Here is a 16,353-nt window from a genome sequence, read left to right on the forward strand (position 1 = left end):
CATTGTGAAGTATTTGGCTATAGTATCAGTATACTTTGAGGGAACGTTGTTAGTACACTATCTGGACTGGACTTGCCTTTCATAAGTTTTCTTGCTAGAGGACGTCATTTTTAACATTTCGTTTCGGAAGTGTTTCAAGGTGTGCTGATACGTTCTTTCGCTGTGTGTTTACAATGATAAATGTGTTGAAGAGTTGTAGAAACTAAGCTCCAATGTGGAAACAAAATGTTTCCAAACCAAAGTTCATGTATCGCATCTTCTTCCTCTACGTTGAGAGATGTTTCCTGTTTATGTTTAGTTACATATTTTGTTACATGCTGTATACTATGACTTGGTAGGAAATACGAATCAGAGTCTAACACAAGAGCCATTTGGTTTTATTAAGAAGAGAATGAGTGTCCGGTGGAATCGCTGCTCAAACGATGCTTGACGAACACGGACGTGAACTGGGTCCCAGAAAATGTGTTTGAAAACGCAGATAACTTAGAATGTTACTACCCCAAGTGTTGCAACGTTGTTAACCGATTTTCACTAAAAATCCCAATGTGACGCATCTCCACTGTGTATTCATACACCGCAACAACAAAACATATTTAATGGTTCAGATTGGCTCTGAGCACTATGGGACTTAACATCTATGGTCATCAGTCCCCTAGAACTTAGGACTACTTAAACCTAACTAACCTAAGGACATCACACACATCCATGCCCGAGGCAGGACTCGAACCTGCGACCGTAGCGGTCACGCGGTACCGGACTGAAGCGCCTAGAACCGCACAGCCTTAACGGCCGGCAAACATATTTAATGTTCGGAAATACGTTTCTCTGTGTAACATATTTAAGTGTCTAACATTGCAAGATCACAGGTTAATATAAGCGCGAGATACGCTATTCCAAATGCGAAATGCTGGTACATTAATAACGAGTGTAACCGGCAGAATGTTGAATGTAAACATGCCAACGTGCATATATTGAGTCGCATAGGTGCCGGACGTAACTTTGTGGAATAGAGTTCCACGCCTGTTGCACTTGATGGGTCAATACAGGTACGAATAACGCTGTTTGTGGATGACGCTGGAGTTGTCGTCCCATGATACGTGCTCTGTAAGAGACGGATCTGGTGATCGAGCAGAGGAAGACAACATGACGACACTCTGTGTAGTATGTTGGATTACAACAGCAGTATATGTTTCAGCGCTATCCCGTTGGAGAACACCACCTGAAATACTGTTCATGAATGGCAGCACAACAGATCGAACCACCACACTGATGTAGGGACTCGCAGTCAGAGTGCGTGGGGTGACCACGAGAGTACTCCTGCTGTCATACGAAATCGCACCCCAGACGATAATTCCAGTGTGTCTAGCATGCATACGACTTGTTTGTGGGCTCTTGCGAGGTGCCGGGGCAAGCAGTGTATTTAACACTAAATTCTTCTAGAATCTACATATGTAAATGATGCTCTAAGCCCCCCCTTATTCTAACTCCGACTTTTACTGTTGCACAAGGATTAAAAAAAATACGCGAACTGACTCTAATCAACCCTGCCAGTAGAGTAGAAGAGAGTTTGGCACCTGCAATAATTTAATTTGATAAATAAGTTAAATAAACGAAGGTTTCATTAACATAGTGAGGAATGATAAGGTTGCTCTACCTATTAACAGAATAAAAGTTCTGTCCAAAATAACAATATGATTAATTAAGACTAAACACAAAATAATAAACAAAAACACATGAAACATTTACAATACATCAAATTGGCTGAAATTGGATACTCAAACAAACGCTGTGAATGTGAAGTTGTCCCTAAACTAGATTGTGAGGATTATGACGAAGTGGTACGTGCAGCCAATTCCTTGCAACTCAAATCTTAGAGAAAACACATAGCCAACCCAACATTAATTGCTGCTACCCAAGACAGAACAAAGTTAGAAAAAGACGAACAGGCACGCTCTGCTGAGCTCTGATTATCACCTAGGAAAATCCCTATCTGCCGGTGCTGCGGACATACATTACCAAACTGTCTTCTTAACTGCCAGAAAACGATCTGGCGTACCGGAGGCGATGGCTGGTTGCTTCGACCGAAAGACCAGAGCCGACTACCCTGAGCACCCGTACAGGCCGAACACACAACATTCCCGCCCCCACGACAGTGGCCGTGGTTAAACGTTCCAATCAGCAACTCGAAAACCGGCGGAAAATTCCACTCCATTGCTGGAACACTACCATTCCACCAATGGAGATTCTTGGCGCCAATTTCTGCGCCGATTTTGGTACGTCACGGAGCTATGCCCTGAGCAAGCCAATCACAGTTACGATTTTGCAGAAAGCGCGGGAATTTGCCCGCCACAACTGCCTGGGTACACAAGTCATTCCCACGCCTTGCTGGTAGCCCGCCAGAAAGCGATTTCGCTAAGATTCTGCGAAGTAATGGAACCTCTAGCCCAGCCGCTACTTCAGGGCCCTGCGGGCGTGTCTCTTGACAATGTCAGCGTCTGGAAAGCATTCACTCGGCTCTCTCACACCTGTCGGCTTACCCTTCCAAAGTCAGCAGTGCCCGCCTGTCACCGAACCACCCGGATGACAAGAGACGCTGTGTGGGAAGTCCGCGTGTGAAGGAATAGCAACTTTCCACCGCATGCAATTAGAGAGGAGAATCGTAAGATAGAAATATGAGAGGGGGCTCATGCCACCTCTCACTCTTCACTGGCTTCCTTCTAACCAACACGCTGCCATCACTGGCAACGAGGCAGAAACATTTTTCTCAGAAAGTACAACAAACCTCCACCTTGCCCTCCAATGAACACTTGCTTGACATCATTCAATTAGCAGATGTCGGTGGTCTGGGGTCAGTGGAATGCACGCTACAGGGCGTCTAGCTCAGGGCTGTCCTTGAAGTAACCATTTTGTAACAATTTGTCACTGTACTGCAAATTGTTGCTTAATGTGTTGCTGCAGATGCAGTACGATACGCTAGAGTTATACGCTGAATACGACGATCTTCCCTGTTGGTAGTGCCACGTGGCCATCCGGAGCTGGTCTTCTTCCGACCACCACTGCTAATACTCATGTACAGTGGCTACATTTCTGCCACGTCTTTGTGCAGTGTTGCAGAAGGAACATCCAGTTTCTAGTAGCCCCAGAACACTACCTCGTTCAAACTCAGTGAAGTACTGATATTGGCCTCTTTGCCACCTTCAGGGGAAGTTTACTATCATTGGCCCGAAAAAAAAAGTTCCTTTGAGAATTTTTTCTCGCGATGTGTTATAGATATCAATTCCAAATTTGGTCAAAATGTTTATTGATATATCCTCTACAAACTGGAATTTTTTCGACCGGAAATATCGAAGAGCAAAGGTGGAAGAGCCGTCGGAACGGAACAAAATTTCGATGTAGACCTCCACGCGCGGTATGTAACAGGTCAGCCGGCTCGTCTGAAATCAAAATTGAGTTGACGTTAGGGAAGTATGTAAGATTCTTTAGGAGTTGTACCTTGCTTAAGCTATTTGGACCATAGGAAACAAAATGGCACCCATTTGAAAAAATAGGTTTTTTTCGTCGATTATTCGACTTCGTCGGCCAAGTAAAACTATTTATAGTCGATAACTCGGAATAAAAGTGGTACAACTCCTAGACAATTTAGTTAGCTTCGGCGGAAACAAAGAATCATGCCAATCGGTTCAGTAGATTTGAAGTTACCATACCATGCGGTAAAAAAAGAAAAAAAATAGTCATTTCAAGAAAAACGCGTTTGAAGCTTTGACTTCATATAAACGCAATATTATGCAATGTACGTTCAATCTGCTATTCCAGGTTCATAAACTAGTCCTTCCTCTTCCTCATAGACGGCGTTCTGCTCGACCTGGGCCATCCTGCGCTGCTCCAGAGCCGCTCGTACTGCCGGCGACAAGCGGTTTTCGGCCGCTTGAATCCGGTGGTCGTCCGAATGCTTGGCGAGCTGCATCGAATAGAGTCCCTGGGCGACGTCCATCGTTGTCATGGTCTTGAGAATTGCTGACTACCCTTCGTTGAAGCTGCTCACTGCCAGAAAAGTCGCAATCTCCACAGTCTTCACAAAAGAATGCAAATGCTTGGTGGCTAACTTCCAAACTTTCATTTTAATTTTCTGTGTTCCCTCCCAAGCACCGGTGCAGTAACTAGTCCTCCGAAAGACGAAAACTGGTGCGTGAAAAAGGCCGATATCATGCAGGTGCATTTTTTGTTCAACCGCGAATAACAAACATTTCCGTTCCGTATTCGGAAAAACCGTTTCAGGGGTGGATTCTATACACTTTTATGGGTCCATAAATGCAATTTAAAAAACAATCGATTTCTTTAATCAAAAGATAGTAAACCTCCCCTTAAAGGCATTCTTGACCAACATCAGCTCACCACGTCTAATCTCAAAGGCAACTAACGCTTACAATCGTTGCAGAGTGTAATTAAAGGAAACCTGATCTGCAAAGTCATAATGGCGGCACTAACACCATTCTTACGCGACTGGCCTGAAATTTGAAAAGGTATCACCATTCAGATGTGGGAACAAGCATATCGACTTTCGCTTACGTCGCACTACTACTTGTCGCTGCTGCGATTTTGTTTTTTAACTTTTTTACTGCCATAAATAATAACAGATGACACCGCGTTACCTGTCGGAAGCCTAGATGTCGCGTCAGCCACTCCAGTTTCCGGGAAGAAGCGTGCGGGAGGTGGGTGGCTTGCGTCGCCGCCGCCGCCGCCGCCGCCGCCTGCGCCTTCCAGGAATCTGTGTGGGAGCGGGCAGGTGCGTCGGTCTGAGTGCTCCGGCCGCCAGCCGCGAGCCGCCAGCCGCCTCCCAGGGGGCGCGGGCACCGCCCGCCAACCCTGATGGTCCGTAAGCAGCGCACTTCCCTCCCCGGTCAAGTTCCCTTCACACACCGGCTCTCTTCCGCACCGCATCACCCTCGCTACAAACCGTGGGGGAATCCTCGGGGAACAGAGAGAAGTTTAGCGCTCAGCTCGACCAGCTGCGGTTGCGAGCATCAGCGTGCATACACCAAACGTCGACGCTTGGGAACACAACTTCATCATAGTGGAACTAGTTCACTTCTTCAAATTCACTACACAGGCTGACGCAAAAGTAACTGTACTCATTTTGTTGGTGTCAAGTACGGATGATGATCATTGGTTCATCACCCAGCCCAAATGACAACGGGCAAAAACATGAAATCGCGGAGGGTGTTGACCTTATACTGTAGGCGTTGTTTAAGAAGAGATTTTTCGATGTTCTGTTCCAGAGAGGGTGATATTGGAGCTGAAAGGCTGTCTGAAAATATGTCGCTATTAAGGCAATTCTGAAGACAGACCTACGAAAATTTGTATTTGATTCCTCGGTCAGAAATAAGGAAATACGTGTTCCAGCATTTTTGGAAATTTAACAGCTATGGAAGTGAACTAGTAATTAAGAGATTTTAAAAAATAGATAACAGTTAAAGGACTACGTAAGTATTTTTAAAGCTACATCTATTACAACTGATGTTTGACTTCTCGGTTTCGAATTACAAAAATACATGTTTCAGCTTTTTCGGAAATTCAACCACCAAGCAGGTGAAACAAGGGATGAAGTATTTTACGAGAATATTGCCTTGTGAAAGCACTTTCAAAGCTAAACTTATGAAAATTGGCACTTGGCTTCTCATTTAGAAATAAAAAAATATGCGTTTCATTGTTTTCGGAACTTCCACCTGTAAGGGCATGAAATAGGACCTGACTGATTCAATAACTCGACATAACCCATCCGATACAAATTTCATTTAAAAAACTTGTCGCTGTTAAGGAAATTGTGAAGCTAGATCTATAAATACTGGAGTTTGATTCCTCAGTCAGAAATAAACAAGTATGTGTTTTAGCGTTTTTGTATCACTAAGGGGATAAAACAGAGCATGATAATTTTTCTGAAAATAAATCGTTATTAAAGAAGTACTAAGGCATTTTTAAAGCTACATCCATGAAAACTGGTGTTCGACTTCTCAGTTCGAAATAAAGGAATACGTTTTTTAGTGATTTTGGAAATTTAACCATTTTAGGGAATGAAATATGAAAAGTTTTATAAGTTGTTTCATTATGAAAGTATGTTCAAAGTCAAATCTACGAAATTTATATTAGACTTCTCCGTTATAAGTAAAAAATACGTGTTTCACTGTTTTCCGAGGCTCGACCCCCAGGGATTGAGACAGCGGATAACAATTTTTAAGAAAACGTTTCTCTACTTAAAAAAAATTTTAAAGCTATAGCTATGAAAACTGTTATTCCACTTCCCGATTAGATATAAAGAAATATGTGTTAGGCGATGAAAGTTTCTATCGAAATATCTCCACAAGAGTGCAAAAGGCATAATTAACAAAAACCTTAGACTCCGTCTACCAGAATTAATTTTTGGTCAGAAGAACATGCGGAAAAGGCAGTATTTCTGAGGCCGTAACTAGCATCAAAAGGTCAGAAGGATTTGCAATTTGTGAACAACGTAAAAATTTGATTAAAGAAAAACAAGAGAAGTCTGTGCAGAACATACATCCTACGCAAGCGAAGCAGCTGGCCGATAAGCTAATGTTACAAAAAGTTTTGTCTGAAATTGCTTTGTTTCGAAATATGCAGCAGAGTAGGGATAAAAAGTGCAGCACAAGCAACACACAATTAATTCTTGGTGATTAAAAAGTAACTACACACTTCGTGGCTGTAATATATGCACAGAAATAAGCGTAAAATGTTAAACAATGCTTTGTGTGAAACTGCATTATTTCCGAGATATGTCGCAAAGTATGGATCACAATTGAAAAACAAACCACATAAAATTAATTCTTCTCAGAAAATAACGACACGAAGGGACACAAAATTCAACACAACTACGTAATGTACAATTACTTCACAACAGTTCACTGCTGTAGTTGTTCTTCATTCTCATTTTCAATACCATACTTGAGGTCCTTGAGACCGCCTCCAGTGGGTTAAGATCTGAAGATCTGACAGGGCAAGAAAATGGTCCTGCACAAACTACCCAGTTGTCAGGGTAAGCAACCGTGAGGTACTTTCTTGTCTCCAGAATGAAATGTGCAGGGGCAACATCGTGCATAAAAATGATGGTTTGTGGAGCGAGTGGGACATCGTAAAGCAGACCGCACACTAATATTCCAGAAACTGTCGATAGGCTCTGGCAGTCAGCCGCTGTGGAACAACATGTGGTCCTACTAACTGACTGACCACACCAAATGTTCACATCACAACGATGTCGATACCATCGTATTTCAGTTACTTCAGGTTCCCATACAACCACAAGCGTATGTTAGAGCATTCACGATACCCACATGGATACTCACCAATGAAGTGTGTACAGTTACTTTTGAAACACTCTGTACATAAGAGACAGTCAAATGAGAACGAGACAGATGAAAGAAAGTAAGTTAACTGTTTATTACTTCAAAAGTAATCGGTCTAACTGTTAATACATTTTCCCACTGTGAGTCAAGTCCGTCAGTTCCCTCATGGAACAATATTTGCGATGCTTGTGGCACCATGATTGGTACCCAGGTGTGCACCTCTTCGTCAAAAGCAAATCGATGGTCACGAATGTCTTCCTTCACGGCTCCAAAAAATAAGGAAATCGCATGTGGATAGACCGAGATTGAATGGAGCTTGTGCAAGGGCTCGCCAGTGAAACTTTCTGAGACATGGTGCCACAATTAGCGCACAGCGGCACGTGGACACGTTGCAAAAATTGAAGCACTCCGTCAGGTCCAAACGACGAAGAATGATGGAGGGTAATGCCGCTCACCCTTTCACCCCACCCACCCTCCCACCCCCACATGCACATGTTACCAAAGTTGTTTCGGGTACGCTGAATACGTTTCGCTGTGAATCCTCTATACATCCTACATAAACTCCACGATCTCTCCCCATACGATTTCCATACTTTTGGAGCCCTGGAGAAAGTGGACGTTGATTTTCTCCAGACGAAGAGGTGCCCGCCTTGGTACCATCATAGATCCGTAGGCAACAGCAAATGCTTTTCTATGAAGGCATTGTTCGTCTTGTCTCACTGGGCGATACATGTATTAAACGTCATGGTGATTACTTTTGAAGTAATAAACAGTCTATTTACCTTTCTCCCTCTGTCTCGTTTTCATGTGACTGCCCCTTTACAAAAGAAAACCTTCTGTTTTCGTTCAGCCGTGAAGATTACGAAAGCACCTCGTCCGCAGTCAACTTCATATGCATATGGGGAGGGCATCTGGTCATAAGATGTAATTTTTATTTGCTATACAGTATCAGTATTTACACGATGAATATCACAAGACTATCTTCTGAAGTCCTTCATAGCTGAGAGATCGCCGCAGCTGACTGCCATGAGCGGGATCCGGGTTCGATTCCCGATACTGGTTGGAGGTGGGAGGTCCCGTGAGGCCAACTGAGAAGCTGCTCAACCGACTAGTAGCGGTTTCAAGTTCAAAACAGCCGAGAACGATCGGAAGAGCGGTGTGCTGACCACTTACCCCTCCATCCGGTATAGGACAATGCCATGGCAGAGGATGAGGCGGCAATCGGTCAGGCCCGGTTGATCTCTCTTCTGAAGGTGGCAGGGAAAAAATACAGGCACCGTAAGGTTATTTACAAATTGTACAGTAACCAAACAGCAGTTTAAAGTGTAAGCACATGAAAGGAAATCAGTTTTTCAAAAGGCAGTGAACAGGTTTCTGGATGCCAGATATTCAGTCTGTAGACTGAAATATCAGTAAAGGAAACTAAGTGCAAACATTGAAGGAGATTAGAGTTCAGGGAGGAAAAATGAAACCCTTCAGGTATGCCAACGACATTTTAATTTTGACAGAGATACCAGTTGACTCAGAATAGCAGTTCAAGGGGCTGCATAGTGTCTTAGGAAGATATTATAAGATGATCGGTAAGATAAGGAATTCAAGGGTAATGGACTGTCATCGAATTACATCAGTCATGCTGAAGAAATTAGATTAGGAATTGAGACACTGAAAGGAACAGATGAATATTGATACTTGGGCAGCAAAATAACTGTTGATGGCGAAAGTTGAAGAGCTACAAAATATGAAATGAAAAGCAATTTGCGTAAAGGACGATTTTGTTACATGTAATACAAAGTAAGTGTCAGAAAGACTTTTCTGAAAATAACCGGTTTGCGATCTTGTGCAGAAGGGAAAGGTGAAAAGCAGTTAAGACTAGAAGAGAAGCGAAGCTTTAGAAATGTGGTGCTTCAGAAGAATTCTAAAGATTAGATGCGTAGATCGTACAACTAATGAGGAGGCGCTGAATCTAACTGGGAAAAAAAAGACATTTGTGGCGTAACTTGACTAAAAGAAGGGATCGTTTAATACTGAGCAACCCGAGCTATTAAGGAATCGTCAATTTGGTAATTGAGAGAAAGGCACTTGGCATCAAATTTTTACATGAATACCAAAGTTACTATAACAAGGTATACTTCGAACGATTCTAGGATTCAAATGAAACGGCACAGTTTCTTAACTTCTGTGATATTTATGATAGTTAACATCACAAAATTGTAAATTTAATGAATGGTACTTGGATGGAGTACCACACACATAGCTCTAAGTTTACTTGAGTTTAACACCTTAAATTTCATCCCTATTAAATCTAAATCCTCGTTTCAAAACATCCAGTGAAATTGGAACTAAGCTTATCTTTACTTATTGAGTCAATATCTGGCGCTTGTGGTCAGACTTGCTTCATTCCTTATTACCGGTGATATCTGACATCATACGTTACACCTTAATCACTACTTGCGTCAAAAAAACTTGCAATTTGAGGTATATGTAACGGACAACAGTTCTAGGCGCTACAGTCTGGAACCGCGCGATCGCTACGGTCGCAGGTTCGAATCCTGCCTCGGGCATGGATGTGTGTGACGTCCTTAGGTTAGTTAGGTTTAACTAGTTCTAAGTTCTAGGGGACTGATGACCTCAGAAGTTAAGTCCCATAGTGCTCAGAGCTATTTCAACCATTTTTTTTCTTGCTTGTAGGCACATTAACACTTAAAAATAAGTCTTAAAACAGACACCGATGTTTAATGATTGTATTCCTTTGTTCCACACCGTCATTGTCATCAATACTGTTTTATAAATTGTATCTCTGTCATCGAGGGGTCAGTTTTAACTTACGAATAGAAGCTACAGGTTTCCTTGGTGCCATTTGTAAGTTTCCGTTTTATGACTATGCTGTTAAAGGTATGTGTCCCTGGTTAGTTAGACCACGCCCTCGTTCGTTGCTCAAAATTTGCCGAATTGAGACCACTGTAACAAAGCAACGTGATTCATTTAGCGTTTTTTTCCGTTTCTACAGGCGCATCTCAGTTACAAATGTGTGATGTGATTTTCATCGGAAGCACACCACTGCGCCTCCCACAGCATAAGGAGCTTATAGACCTGGCATTGTACCAGTGGCAACCAAGGTTGCCTTATCTCACGGTGTGTGACCTTTTATGTGTGTGGTTGTGAAAGAGTCAGGATATGTGCCTCCCCTTCCACCACCTTTGGGTGAGATACGATGTCTAAAAACACAGCAGTGCCTGTAGCAACTCACGACATGTTCTCAATTTTGAATTATTAAAATTATGGAAAGTTGTTTCAACTTAATAAGGAATGTCCTTAGTAATATAAGTAATCAACACTGGCATAGAGAATTTTTACAGGCAGTCTGAAATATGAAATTGTGAAGCCTCTTTACAAGGAAGGTGACAAGAAATATTTTGATAATAATCATCCATTTTCCATATTGACATATCTTCCCTAAATATTTGAAAAAGTAATCTACTCAAGAGTGGTTTCATATTTAATTAGAAACAATTACTCAGCATCACTGTTTGGACTTCAGAAGGGTTACTCAACTGAGAATGCTATTTTAACATACATTCACCAAATCTAAAAGGCTTAGATAATTAAATATCGCCAGTTGGCATTTTCGCGTGATCTTCCCTAGGAATTAGATTTTGTAGATGATGTTACGCTCTTAGTAAAACGTAAGTACTCTGAAATTGATGACTTTACACACAACTGGTTTGAGGGGCACTTAACAAATAGATTGCAAAAAGTTCTACTAAAAAATACAGAAAGTGTAAAGCTAGAAAATGTTAGTGACTGGAAAGAAACCACCAACAGAGTCCTGCAGGATCCAATTTTTGGTCTACTCCTGTTTCTTATACATATGTAAATGGCCTCCCACTTAACATTCAGCATGCAGAATTGGAAATTTTTACGGTCGGTACTACTGTTATAACAAATCTCATTAAGAAAAGAAACAGAAGAGATTGTTAATAATGTTTTCCAAACAACTATTAAGTGGTTATATGAAAATGGCCGCTCCCTAAATTTTGAGGAAACGCACTGTATTCACTTCTGCTCAACAACCAGTCACACCAAGAATTGATACAGCATGTGTAGTCACTTAATAGAGTAGGACGCCCTACATTTTTATGTGTTCAGACTGATGAAAACTAGGAGGAAAAAACACATTAATGAACTTCTCAAACAATTAAGTTTAGCTACTTTTGCTGTTAGAATTATTGCTAGTCTAGGAAACTAATGAATCAACCTTCTGACATATTTTGCATATTTCCAGTCTATAATGTTTTATGGAAACAATTCAGGGATAAATCATTGCCTAGAATGCGAGCAGTAGGAATAATAGTGGTGCCAATCCCCAGTGGCCATTTGGGTACCTCTTCAAGGAGTTGGGCATTTTACCATAGCTGCAGCGTCACAATACATATATTCGCTAATGAATAATCCATTGTAGTTTGAGAAGAATAGTGATATGTATACCTACCAGAGGGAAAAGTGACCTTTAATGCCCAATATTAATGCTGTCATTGGTTTAGAAAGTATTTCAACACGCAGCAAGAAAAATTTTTGATTATTATCTCAGTACCCTATAACGGCTGACAGATAGCAAAGTAAGTTTTACAACAAATCTAAAATAATTTCTTCTTCTCCGTCAAGGAATTCCTATTTTATAAAATGGACGCCTCAAAATAATTATTTTTAGATGTAGTGGCACGAGTATGACCAGGACAAAGATATAATGCTACCACTAACCACGTTGCACATCATTTGCGTAAAAGAATCGCCAAATTGGCTGTGGAACATGTTACAAACAAACTAACTAACTCACAAAAGTATGGGAAATATCTGAGTATCGTCGGAATGTTTGACATAAGTTCGGACGAGAGCTCGGTGAACGCTTGTGAAAAGCAAACGAAAACTTTAATCCTAAACGTCACTGTTGTACAGTGTATGTGCGTGTCCGATCTACCGTCATTAAGGCGGAATTTCGTTTAGTAAACACAAACTTTGTAGCACTAAATGAAACATAAAATTAAATGTTTCTATCGTAATTCGCGTACAAGATGCCGCCTTGCGAAATTGGATAAATATTTTTGAAATATACTCACCTTGCTCACTCCTATTAACGCCCTCGATAGTTCCATTAACTAGCCCGCATCTCGTGGTCGTGCGGTAGCGTTCTCGCTTCCCACGCCCGGGTTCCCGGGTTCGATTCCCGGCGGGGTCAGGGATTTTCTCCGCCTCGTGATGGCTGGGTGTTGTGTGCTGTCCTTAGGTTAGTTAGGTTTAAGTAGTTCTAAGTTCTAGGGGACTGATGACCATAGATGTTAAGTCCCATAGTGCTCAGAGCCATTTGAACCAACCATTTAGTTCCATTAACTCCAACAGCGACTATAATGCATTGTGCAGTGCTGAGTTTAACATCATCCAATGCCGCGATAGTATCTGCAATCAACGTAGTTACATGCTGTTGCATGTTAATGCTATGTACATTATGCGCCAGTCCCTTTCTCAATAATTTATGTACTTTGTCACTAAACACAATACTTTTATAGCTACATATCCGAGGACAAAATTTAAAATCACACCCTGCACCCGAATACTTCTCATCCTTCCTATCTGGTACACCTGTTCTACCCAACTTATTAACATGAGTGCAAGCTATTTTATTCTTAAGACTATTGGCAACGTTATCAATATGCTCACTGCCCCAGGTCCACAGTTTACCATTTATCATCTTCTCGATTTATAAATGTGCCAGATACATGCTGGTATTAACAAAACTTTTTAAGTGAACAAGCAATGGATCTCTTTCCTAATACAGCAGAACATAGCGCCTCTTACGCAATTTGCAGGCCACGCCGCTCTGTAGTTAAATAAATGTCTAATATACAGGGTGTTTCAAAAATGACCGGTATATTTGAAACGGCAATAAAAACTAAACGAGCAGCGATAGAAATACACCGTTTGTTGCAATATGCTTGGGACAACAGTACATTTTCAGGCAGACAAACTTTCGAAATTACAGTAGTTACAATTTTCAACAACAGATGGCGCTGCAAGTGATGTGAAAGATATAGAAGACAACGCAGTCTGTGGGTGCGCCTTTCTGTACGTCGTCTTTCTGCTGTAAGCGTGTGCTGTTCACGACGTGCAAGTGTGCTGTAGACAACATGGTTTATTCCTTAGAAAAGAGGATTTTTCTGGTGTTGGAATTCCACCGCCTAGAACACAGTGTTGTTGCAACAAGACGAAGTTTTCAACGGCGGTTTAATGTAACCAAAGGACCGAAAAGCGATACAATAAAGGATCTGTTTGAAAAATTTCAACGGACTGGGAACGTGACGGATGAACATGCTGGAAAGATAGGGCGACCGCGTACGGCAACCACGGAGGGCAACACGCAGCTAGTGCAGCAGGTGATCCAACAGTGGCCTCAGGTTTCCGTTCGCCGTGTTGCAGCTGCGGTCCAAATGACGCCAACGTCCACGTATCGTCTCATGCACCAGAGTTTACACCTCTATCCATACAAAATTCAAACGCGGCAACCCCTCAGCGCCGCTACCATTGCTGCTCGAGAGACATTCGCTAACGATATAGTGCACAAGATTGATGACGGCGATATGCATGTGGGCAGCATTTGGTTTACTGACGAAGCTTATTTTTACCTGGACGGCTTCGTCAATAAACAGAACTGGCGCATATGGGGAACCGAAAAGCCCCATGTTGCGGTCCCATCGTCCCTGCATCCTCAAAAAGTACTGGTCTGGGCCGCCATTTCTTCCAAAGGAATCATTGGCCCATTTTTCAGATCCGAAACGATTACTGCAAAACGCTATCTGGACATTCTTCCTGAATGTGTGGCGGTGCAAACTGCCTTAGACGACACTGCGAACACCTCGTGGTTTATGCAAGATGGTGCCCGGCCACATCGCACGGTCGACGTCTTTAATTTCCTGAATGAATATTTCGATGATCGTGTGATTGCTTTGGGCTATCCGAAACATACAGGAGGCGGCGTGGATTGGCCTCCCTATTCGCCAGACATGAACCCCTGTGACTTTCTGTGGGGACACTAGAAAGACCAGGTGTACCGCCAGAATCCAGAAACAATTGAACAGCTGAAGCAGTACATCTCATCTGCATGTGAAGCCATTCCGCCAGACACGTTGTCAAAGGTTTCGGGTAATTTCATTCAGAGACTACGCCATATTATTGCTACGCATGGTGGATATGTGGAAAATATCGTACTATAGAGTTTCCCAGACCGCAGCGCCATCTGTTGTTGAAAATTGTAACTACTGTAATTTCGAAAGTTTGTCTGCCTGAAAATGTACTGTTGTCCCAAGCATATTGCAACAAACGGTGTATTTCTATCGCTGCTCGTTTAGTTTTTATTGCCGTTTCAAATATACCGGTCATTTTTGAAACACCCTGTACAATGCTACAATCCTGTTTTTAAATATCTATTGTTGAAAGCGATATTAGCTTTCCTTTTAATTAACTACTTCTTCCAATTCAGCGGACGAAAACACAGACGAAACCACGCGCTGTTAGCCTCGCGAGGCAGTCCGTCACAAATAGTTTTTGGTTGAGGGCAACCACAGCTGAAGTAGTCCATGTTTCTGAAATGTAACCGCTTACAGCTGTATGTGAACTTTTACTTTTATTTATATAGGAGCACGGCCAGTTTCGTGATATATTATCACGTCTTCAGATGTACAAGATATGAATTATACAATAGGCATTATGATGAAAAACCAGATACAGCGTGACACAGAAAAACAGGAACAGTTCCACAATCCAATAAAACTATTAGTGATGAAGGAAAGAAATCGCATTCATAGTAATTGAAAGATTACAATTTTGCTATTTATGAAACGCTGATGACATTTATCATTTTTTTTTAAATTACTTCCTTTAGATGGCGTCCTCCTGTACGAATACATTCTGAAATATGCTGTTCAGATTCCTCATTGACCGCTGCATCATCTCAGCTGGGACACGGTGAACTGCATCCTAAATTCTCCGTTTTAACCTATCCAAGGTTCTTGGTCGAGTCGTGTAGACTTTTCTCTTGAGGTAGCCCCACAAGAAAAAATCACAAACTGATAGATCTGGCGATCTAGGGGGCCAGGGAAAGTTACCAAATCGTGAGATCACATGGTTGCCTAACAATTCTCGCACATATGCCATTCACTGCCATGCAGTGTGTAATATCGCTCCGTCCTGATGAAACCAGGCTTCTTGAACCTTTGGAAAGTTGTTCAATGCAGGTGCAACGAAAGTTCGTAACATCTCCACGTAACGATAATTGTTGACAGTTATTGTGTTTCCCTGTTCATTTGCAAAAAATACGATCCGATAATCCCATGTGATGAAACACCACATCATACTGTCATTTTACTAGCGTGTAAAGGGCGCTCACGAACGTCATTAGGATTTGTGTTTGCCCAGTAACGGTAGTTCTGTTTATTCACATAACCTGTGAGATGAAAATATGCCTCATCTGACATCCACAACTAGTTTAGAACTTCATCGTCATTGTTTATTCTTGTCATCATTTGTTGAGAGAATCTTAATCGTAGCCGGTACTCGTTGTCCTTCAATTGTTGAACCATCTGTAGTTTTTACGGATGAAATTTGAAGTAAAGATAAATAATTCTGCGAACACTCTCCCGGGACATTCCAACCACTGCTGCTTGCTTACGAGTTGAACGCCGTGGTCTCCACAAGACAAATTCGCGTACAACATCAATATTTGCTGGATAACGCACACTTCTTGGTCGTCCTGTTGGTTTCTTCTTGAGATCAGACCTAGTCTCTTCACAGTTATTAATCCAACATTTTATCGCGTGTTTCGATGGAACGGCATCATGACGGCCTAAATTACGAAAACGTCGAAACTCCCCTTGCGCCGCTACCTAACTTTCATTGTTTTTGTAAAACATTCGTGGTTAATGCACGCTCTTGTCCGTTCCACTGATCCATGATT

The sequence above is a fragment of the Schistocerca cancellata genome, chromosome 6 (assembly GCF_023864275.1).
Source record: "Schistocerca cancellata isolate TAMUIC-IGC-003103 chromosome 6, iqSchCanc2.1, whole genome shotgun sequence".
NCBI lineage: Eukaryota > Metazoa > Arthropoda > Insecta > Orthoptera > Acrididae > Schistocerca > Schistocerca cancellata.